The sequence below is a fragment of the Eurypyga helias genome, unplaced genomic scaffold, assembly GCF_000690775.1.
Source record: "Eurypyga helias isolate BGI_N326 unplaced genomic scaffold, ASM69077v1 scaffold22815, whole genome shotgun sequence".
NCBI lineage: Eukaryota > Metazoa > Chordata > Aves > Eurypygiformes > Eurypygidae > Eurypyga > Eurypyga helias.
In genome coordinates, this window is record NW_010252924.1 from 60,909 (window position 1) to 71,633 (window position 10,725).

The window sequence follows — 10,725 nt, forward strand, 5'->3', positions numbered from 1 at the left end:
AAAGACGCCAGCGTGAGAGCAAGTTCTGTGGGCTCTGGCAGCTTGTCAAGAGAGTGAATGCCTCGGGTTTATTTCTCCAAGTCTTTCGTGAGCTTTGAGAAATTGATGGTCTTGTTTTAGCTGAGGTGGCTGGAGAAACAGGTTTATTCTTTTAATCAAAACCCTGTAAACAGATGATAAATAGAAGAAGAAACCCCTTCTTTTTTCAGTTCATTCACTGAAAAATAAGACTTTTCACCCAAACTGTAGCAGTAGAAAATTAATGGGAAGCACAGAGGATATGGGTGCATCATTAATGATAAGTCATAAACCTGGTAGTAACAGTTTGGGATGGAGACTCCACCTGCTGACTGCAGAACTCCAGTGCTTGTACTGTAAACGTCTGAGTGGCAAGTGGAGAGGGGTTCCCTTCTTAATAGCCATTTCACATGCAAAATAAATTATTTAATTGCTTTTAAAGCGTGAGTGGTCCTTGTCTGCTCTCTAATCCTTTCCCCATCATTATACCAGAGGTTGTTTTGGGGCTGCTCTGGTGGCTAAACTTTCAGAACTGTCACAGCTGAGCATTTATTACCCACTTGGCAGGAGACAGTCTGTAAGATCAATACACACACCAGACACGCAGACAAATGGTGTTGTTCAGGACATCAACAAAAATTACTTTAAAAAGCTCCTAGTATGCAGCAGTTCTTGCCCACAATGCAGCTCCTGTGTGCTAGAGGAATAAAACGAATAAATCAAAATAAAGTAGTGATAAGTCATGAGAGGAGTCTGAAGCTGTATCTATTAGTTCAGCTCCACCATACTGAATAAAAACTGGCAACTCCCTCTGCTTCAGTGAAAGCTTTCTCTACCTCTCCCTTCCACACCTCTGTTTAGCTATTTTTGTAAGTATGTATAATGAAAACAGCTGTGGTCGTGTCTGTTCCGTTCAATATTTCCATGGATGTTTGACCATACCATTTTGGCACAAGAAGTCTGTTATCAATGCAGCAAACTTACTGCCATCATGCAGCTGAAGAATTCATCCACACTGCACGGACACTATCATCAGCACATTCAGGTTCTCAAATCTTTATAGCAAAGATTTATTATTTGCCAGGCAAACAAAAACATGATTCTACTTCAGTTATGGAAGCACAAAGCCAGTTAGCAATACCATGTAGTCTGAAATGGGTTTCAACTCCTCTCCCTTAGGATTCAATTTACCAGGAACTGGCTTCTGCCTCCTGCTCTCTACAGAACATGTGAAAAAGACAGAAAGTGTGAAGGAAGAAGCTCAGGAGTTATAAATGGAGTCACTAACTCAAAAACACTCCAAACAACACACCTCCCCATACTACTCAGCACCTCAATACACCTCTCTGGTGTGGAAAACATCAGTCTTTGAATCTAGGTTAGACAGTGTCTTGAACCAAAGTTACCAGCATACCATCTGAAAGCAATTAAAGAGACACATTTATCAGCATCACAGAAACAAAAACATCGAAAAATTCAAATGGGATTCAGCTAGCTGATTAAACCCCTCAACTGAAGTGTCTACATAAAATGTGTCCAAACAGCCATTATAATCAAATCTGGCTCAATTCAGACACCCATAGGAAGGTGCCTACTGTCATTTGCTGTCCCGTATGAGACAGAAGGAGTAAACACAGAGAAAAGAGAGGAACTGTGGCCAGCAAGGCAAGATAAAGGCAAGGAAAAGTGCTTCTAATGTAGTACATGAGGAAGGAGAAATCTGTCATTTTCAGAGAAGTTAGAGTGTGGAGAAAAGGACTGATGATAACATGGAAATCACTTGGTTAACAGAGGAAAGAAAACCGTGAGTAGGAGTGGCACGTACGTAGCTTTTATTACGATTACTTCCCTCCATCTCACAATTTTACAAAACTAGGAGCATGCTACAGCATGCAGCACTAGTACAGATGTAGCGCTAGCCTCTGGGCCTCAGTAACACATCAGCATTTTAAGAGTGCCCTCCCCAGCCATGGGGGGAGCACCTGGATGGACAGAAAAAGGACGGACAGATCCCACATCCTGGCGTCACCCTGCCGCTGCCCCGTTGCAAGGCCTGCCGGCATCCGCAGCCGCACACCGCTGCATGACACGCCATGAGGCAGACAACAAGCGAAATTACAAAAAGAGAGTTGTCTTTCAATTAGCCATTGGGAAAACAGCAGGCACTGTCCGTTCCTTGGTGCCTCGGCGTTGAGAAGTTCCCGCGGCTTCCCCGCGGCTACTGCACTTAAAGGAGCCATTGTTCGGGCTGCACGATATCAGCACTACACCAGTATACAGAATAGCATGCTGAATGACTTTTTATTTACTACGGGGTTTTACTATCTCATGAAAAAATGAGTAGCGCTGTGTGTTGGCACTACTGCCCAGAACTGCTTGCCTGCAACTAGCAAAGGACTTTTCACATGGCGAATCCGTGCGTGTCAGCAGTGGCCGAAGCCCCGGTGTTCCAAACTTTGGCCACGCTGCCTTGGCTACATTTCTGAGCTACCTGGTCAGGCTACTGCCCCTGAAGCTGTGTTAAATCCATTAGTTAAAATATTTAGGCTTTATGCTGAAAGTACGAGAAAAGAGTATTTCAGCTACCTCGTAGTCTGGATTCGTACCTCAGTTCACCCCCAGTAGCAAAGTTTTCAGCCTATCATCATCAAAGGGTGGCAAAGAAATATATCCATACGGATGCCAATGCATTTTGGGGATTAATATGTTCACTTTTTTTTAACAAGGCAGGGAATAAAGAAAAAGAATACTCAAAGGTACAGGCAAAGAAATCCCTAAACACAACTCACCCAAGTAATACAGAATTCCTGAGCAGTAAGTAGGCAGTCGGTTCACATTTTCTTTTCTCAATGACAGTATTGTTTCTCTGGCTCCTTCTACTGTACTCAAGCACAGATTAGCATCAAGCCAGAAAAGTATTTAGCCTTTGGGAATTTTGAAAGAATTTTGGCAAAATACAACATTCTACATATAAATTTATGTGGAAATCAATGTATCAATGGAAAGAAGAAACCACATGATAATTCATAATGACAGGTGATGACTCTGGAGATAAGAAAGATAATTCGATAAGGAAAACTGCAGACAAATAAAAGATGAAGGTCAAAGTGGAAAGAAAATAAACACAAGAAGCAACACCCAAGAAAGTGCTCCACGGAAAAAAGAATTTCCAAGTGTGAAAAAAAGGTAGTGAAGAAAGACACCATATAATAAGAATCAAACTCACCAAGCCAAGTGAATCCATGGTATCTCAAGTTGAGCACCCAAAAGTGATGATCACTTCTCGAAATTTTGGCCATTTTGAATATTTTTCTCCTTTTTTTTCTGTGAAGAAAATACTACGCCTCTGATTCTTTGTTCTGCCAAATCACCTTTACATTAGTTTAGGGATATTTGTATCGTCATAAACCTCACCTGAGAAAGAACAGATTCTACTACTGTGGAGCAAAATTTCAAGTCTGGACAAAAAGGATTTTGCAAGAAGCTCAGATTATAGTATTTTAGCATATTGCTCCAAAGATCATGTAACACACCTATATCTTATACATGATGTGAAACTGGCCGTAACCAGGATGTTTTGAATGGAAACAAAACCATGTTGATCTTCACCCAAAGCTTACATTAAATCCACATTTTTGTTTGTAATTTAAGTGACAGATAAATATTGTAGCTGCTGATTTTAACTGTTGTGAATTTATGTGCTCCAGAGTTTACAGAGAAAGAAGCATGAGCTAAGACATGTTTTTCCAACAGTGCCACCAGGAATGTGTTACTTGAATACTTATGAACCTTTCTCACTGGAAAATGCATGAAGAAAAGCTATCATACAACATGAAAGTCAATTCAAGACTAAGATACCTTAATTATGCATCTACTGTGTATGCATTGATCTAGGAGCTGTATGTCTTTAAGTTCACATTAGAGCTAATAGATATCTTAATCATTATAGTCGACGGACCCTAAAGAGTAATTCATCCAGAAGAGAGAGAGCTCAAAGACACAAATTTTCTAGGAGATTCATGAAACATAGAACACACTAGATGGCAAGTAAACGAGAGAGCTATTAACTGCCCCATCAGAGGTAGACTTCAGTGTGAGATTATGCATCACCAGACACCAGAGAACATAAGCACATGGGCCATTTTAAGTGATCTGACAAAACACAAAGCTTGTATCTGAGAAAAACTACTCCTAAATACTAAAAACAGTCACCAAAAAGAAACCCGTGGGAAGAAAGGCTTCCCTACATCTCTTGATCTTGGTTTTATTTGACTCTCTGAGATACTCAAGTGCAACTGGATTTACACAAAATCTTATAAGCCATTAGACCTGGAAAAAAACAACACTTGCAGAAATGACCTTTGTTCTCTTAGGCTTACATCTCAAAGCAGTACATCTCAGAAAAATAGCTTCTCTGATATTTCAAAATTTTCAGATCCTTCAAAGCTGCAATAAGGGATGACCTAAGAAGAAGAGAGTAACTGCCACCCCCTCCTATGTTCATCCACTACGCATGTAGGTTTCTTTATGCTTGAAAGATTATCTTTCATTTCTAGTAAGTCTGATGGTAATTCTTCAACTTTTTATATCCTTGTGCTTAGGCCATTTGATACCAATTTCTCTACTGGAAAAGCTTTTCCTTTCTATTTTGGTTAACTGCTCTTCTCTGATCTCTCCCACCCTGCTGGACAGCAGATGTCCTTGAATCTTTTCTCCCTAATATTCTTCCTCCTCCCATCCCATTCTGCTTTTTCCTTCTTGTACAGGCTCTTATTCATTCATGTCTTCTCTCTTCCTTCCTCCAGCACAGACCACTGCTCTTTTACCACCTTACCTTTTGTCTCCCTGTCCTGTAGCTGGGAGAATGAACCCAAAGTTTGGGCATGCAGAGCAGGTCTGGAGAGCTCATGATCCTGCCCTTGCACAAAATCCCTCTTCATATGAACAATTTAATCAGCTCCTCCATTCTCATATTTTACCTCTTTTTCCGGTCCTTTTCTAATCTGTGGATTTCTTTTCCTGAAAAACAATCTGTATGCTACAACATATTCACAGTGTTAGAGCTGAAGAGCAACTCAGAGTAGTCTGGTCAGGTCTCACAGAAAATACATGAATGGACCACAGCCAGGAATTCTACCTGAGTTAAAGACAGTTTCAAGGTCTTACATGAGTTTCCTTTCCTCGACAGCCATAAGGCTGCTGTGCTTGTACCTGATCATTCTGGATGGTAGATTACTCAAGTTTTCCATGTGTTGCCAGTTCCGCTCATCAACCTTTCCATGGCTTTACCTGCAGGCTTCCTTGTGACAGAGGATGAGCTCTCTCTTGCCTGATGTTAGACATCTGTTGATGACAGATATCTTCACTTAACTGGTCACTCGAGGGTTTCCTTTATGGGATCCTCTCTCGATGGAGAGAGATAGGTGGTTTTAGGGTGCAATTCACTTGACCTCTTTTCTGTACTCACATTGGGAGGGGAAGAACTGCATCACACAAAGACCTAGTATTCTCTATGTATTTACTCTAAGGGGAGCCTAGGATTCACTGGTAGGTACTCAATACTCCTGAGAGGTCTACATTTAGACAGATGAATCTCACCTGGCTTCTTCACTGATTCCTGGCTGAATCTTGCCTCCAGCAGATCTGGACCTGGCCACAATGTAAAATACTCATTACTTAAAGACATCCACTTCCAAAGCCCCAGATTTAATGACACTTGGCTTCTCACCTCTCCAAGGCCACATGCTAGCTGAAGCATGTACTACAGACAACAACAAGGTCCTAAAATCATACAATGCTTTAGTGTTGTGGATGCCTGTATCAACTGTGCTAGTCCTTTCCACAGCCTTAAATAAACATTAGTTAGAAATTGCTGACACGTTTTTACACTTTAAAGTCAGGTATCGCCTTGGCATAGTGGTTTTATTCATTTCTGTCAGAGATAATGAAGGAGTACTGCCATTGCCTTTGTAAGATCTTTCTTCCTTCCTATTCTCTCATTTAACATGCTTGAGAAACCTCTTCAGAGATCATGAAGCAGTTCTGGCTAATGAGACTCAGTAGGATGTCACTTTCTAACTAAACAAACATACTTTTCCTGTGTCCATAATGTGTAGGAACATGGATGAAAGCTTAAGCTACTTATAGTTTAGACAAATACAATGCTGACTGGCAGATGAAAATATCCTGAGTAAACTACACCACTTACCCCAGCATCTTCAGCTGGCAAAGGATGTGTAAACAATGTCAAAGAGATCTACCACTCGACATCCCCTCTGTATCTGCCTCTGCAACACTGCAGTGGTGACCACCTGCCTGAAGGTTATCCAGGATTACTTCATTTCCAGAGTTATTTCATCAGCTTTAAGCCTGGGCTAACTACAAAGGCAGTCACAGAACATAAAGTATGGTTCACTTAAGGACCCCAGGCCTCTGGAAGGAAGAGCGCTGTATCTCAGTTACCCTGTGGTTCCCCGATAGTCTATGAAGGGAAAGAAGCAACTTCACGGGAAAACTCATCCCTCATCCCATCTTCAGACAGGCATCTTGGCAAGGTCAGATGACCCCTCTCTGTCCTAATTCCTCTGCTGTGACCTTGAAAAGAGGTAAGAGAGACTAGTTCAAACGTAGACATCAAACTTCCAAATGTCTAGAGTGAAGCAAGATGAATGTCACTCTAAACGGCTACAGTAGGAGAGGACCTGATTTAGAGTGGATTCATGCTGTCTGACTAAAAGGTGAAATGTAAGCTGGTTTAAACCGAGTTTCGGCACACGTGGAGCTTTACAGATGTTGTGCAAAACGTGTAAGAAGACTGCAGCCCCGCTAGTGTGCAGGCTGCCTTTGTGGCTCAACATTCAGAACACGGTGAGGAAGGCATGAGCCTAAAAGCTCGAGTGCAGCATGGAAGGGTAGGACAAAGGCTCTCGTCTCAACAATTCAACAGTGCTACAAGTTGTCCCAGTCACAGAGCAAGAAATACGAAGAAGGAAATTCAGATCTGGCTCTTCACCACATTAAAAAAAAAAAAATAGTCCAAAAGGTAGTTCAAACACAGTATTTGAAATAATATCAGAAAACTCTAAAGCCTTGACCTTACATTAATCTTTCTAGACCCAGTTCCAGAACATACTCTTCTCTTACAATTTTTATTCAAAATATCAATGCTACTACTTACCCCAGTGGAAAATATAAAATGGAACAAAAGATATTCATCCCTCATGTCATGTGGGCTAAATCCCAAGAACATTGTTGCACAAAGTAATGAATGTTCTCTTGCTTTAAACAAGTAGATGTATGTACATCCAAACAAAAATATAATGTTTCCCCTGAGGTTGACTGAGGAATAAAGATAGCATTGATAACCATAGCAGGACCGAAGGTTAAGATTTCACTTAACTGCCCCAAATCTGTCTTGTTAACTATACCACAAATTCTATATTTTTATATCAGTACGGAATATGAGTTCTGTATTCCTACAAAAGCATAAAGCAGGAACCCTGGCATATACTGCTGGAGAAAAAAAAAAAAAAAAGGGCACAACAAAAATCCCAAGGAACTGGATCAGAAAAAGCCTCCCCACATGGGGTCCCTGAGCTGAACACAGACAGGGCAAAGCTCTCCTAACTTACCCACCTGAAGGGAAAAAATAAATAAAAGACTTGAATGTAGAGTGCTAAATTCTAGAAATGCAACATCAGCTGAAAACGTGGGTTTTCTTTTTAAATGCATTTCTTTCCCAGAAAGTTGGAAAACACAGTTTTATTTCTTCTACAGGACCAGAAACCAGATAGACAATAACTAAGTTCTGTTATTAAAAATAACATTTCCTGACTCATACTTTCTGAATCCCTTGCATCAATCATACTGCATAACTAAATGAGATTTATCAGTTGTCTGTAAATAGTGCAGGAGACAAAGTCAGAAATCTTTCAGTCAAGAGATAGAAACAAATCTTTTCTATCAAACAAACCCAATATTCAATCCAAAAAGAAGGAAATTTTACTACAAGAGTGAGTAACATCTATTCACTGCTGAAAGGCAGACAAGACAGTAACAAATACCAGGTGCAGAACTTGCCTGCGGGGACAAGGAGGGGACTTTTTAAATCAGGTAAATGTGCAAGTCTGGGGGAATGAAGGAGGAGGAGCATCCCATCGGAGGAACACCTGGATTTGTTAAAACCCACAGAAAGCCTATGGAAAATTCCAGGCACAGCAAGTTAGCCCCACCGCTATCAGAAATACCAAACAGAGGCATTTCAAAGCAAAGCTTTAAGCTTCTTCATTATCTGTCATGTTTTGTGGTTGCAAGTTTTCGCAGCTTGCAGCAGAGCTAGGACGTGGGGTACACCTCTCTGTGAGCTGCTCCTTCTGCTCCAGTTTTATTTCAGGTAAAACAGAACCAAGGATGATCATGGAAAAAGCACATGAACCACATCCACCAGATTTTGAATATTTGAGTAAGGCCATTGTGAAATGTGATTTTTCCTCTGAATCCCTGTAAGGTATCAACTTCAGTATTTGATGGTCATTTAAAAAAAAAAAAAAAATCCATGCATAACCATATCTGTAGTGGCAGAGAAGTTTCCCAGTTGCAGGGAAAGAACCTTGTGACTAAAAGATAAAGGCTTAGTTAGACAGACATGAAAGTGGCCTGGATTTGGTTCCTAGCAGGGGGTTTATCTTGAGGGAACAAGCGAATAGAAAAATAAATGGAAATAGAGATGTTTGCTGGCAAGAAGAAACCTAGGGAGCAGCAATACTAACAAAAAGATGGTGTAAAGAAGATAAAGCTGAATGAAAAATGCCTGAATATTGCGTGACATAAAAGCAATAAAGCAGTAACACTCGGGGTTATTTTCCCAGAACCTGCCAAATCACATTAGAAACCTGCATCAAGCCTGCAAAATCAAACAGACAGAAGTTAAAGGATACCAGAATTAAGGTTATCTCTTAATTTTATCCTTTTCTTCCACATAAGACCCGAGGCCTTATTCGGTATGCGTTATCCCAAACAAAAATGAGATTTTCTTCTCAGTGTCCCTATGGCTATCACCCTTCGTATTTCAGTGCTCCACAAAATTTCTGTTTCATGTCACAAAACCTCTGAGAAGGGTATTGCTATTACAGGTAATATTATCCTTAGCTTAAAAATAGAAATTTCAGGCGTTACCACAGCACGTAACTGACATACATCCACGTGCCTGGGTATTCCTACTGAAAAGCAGAGAGTTGGGGAGGGTGAGAGTGACCCACACCTTTGCTGGCCCTCAGGGAGCTCGGTGGCAGAGGGAACCCAACCTCAGGTGCAGCACTGAGTGGGTATGGCCAGAGCACTGCTTAATAGCAGCCTTGGGGCCACGTCCTGGCCCCCCAGCTGAAGGCCACAGGCTGGCTGGCATCTGTCCTGCATGGGGCTGATCCCTCCATAGCTGGGAAAAGGTCCCTCCATACCCTGGAATGGGCTGGCTATCAGGGTGCTGGCGTACGAGCCAAGCAGGCAGTCAGAGGTCCGACGTCCAAGCTCGCTCCGTGACTCACTTTTATCCAGCAGTATGGAAAAGGCCAAAAAATAAAGACTCGTTCTCTCTTTTGCCCCTTTGATTACACATCTGCAGGCAATTCATAACTTCCTACTTCATTCCCAAAACAACGTTGAGTCAAAGTCAAAAAGTCTTTGATGAATAATTACAAGTATTTTGGGGGGAAAAAAAAAGAAAGTATTTATTTCTGATGTCACATGCACAAAAGTACAGGTGAGCAGTCACAAGTAATCTTCAACATTCCCTTCTATACCTGAGTACCCAAGTGTGCAGTCTTAATATTCTTTTGAAAGCTTAAAAAAAATCTTTAAAAATAGCCATATAAGCAGTTACACTACCCCTTACCTGTCTTATTAGTAAGGGTCTAAGCAACACTACGGCTGTTTGTACTAATAGGATAATCAGCAGCAGCGAGTGCTCCTTGTGTTGGAGAAGCAATTCAGCAATTTTTGATGTGACGCTGTGATTAAAAAAGGGCCAGTGATACCTTTCCATGAGTAGGTGAGATTGCTGATAGAGGTAAGGAGCTGATTTACTGATGTGTTTTGCACTCATGACACCAATACTGAAGAACCATTTTTCTGTGTATTGTTTGATTTCTTTGGTTTATCAAAACAAAGCTGAGTGCTGACTTGACTGGTCCATGATGACCAAATGCCAGGTGCTGAGAAGACCTTTGATCTAACAGAGAAAAGGTTTAACAGAAGTAATAGCTGGAACTTAACAGAGGACAGTTCTAGAATCATAGAATGGTTTGGGTGGGAAGGGACCTTCAAGATGATTCCACCCCCCCTGCCATGGGCAGGGACACCTTCCACTAGACCCGGTTGCTCAAAGCCTCATCCAGCCTGGCCTTGAACACTTCCAGGGATGGGGCATCCACAGCTTCTCTGGGCAACCTGTTCCAGTGCTTCACCACCCTCTCCAGGAAGAACTTCTTCCTGATATCTAATCTAAACCTCCCCACTTTCAATTTAAACCCGTTACCCCTTGTCCTGTCACTACAGACCCTTGTAGAAAGTGCCCCGCCCCCCCCTCCCCCCTTCCTTGTAGGCCCCTTCAGGTACTGGAAGGCTGCTAAATTACAGCAAGGAATATATCTGGGACAGTTGCAACAAATTACCGGGAGAACTAATGAATTTTCTGCCTCTTCACATCTTCAA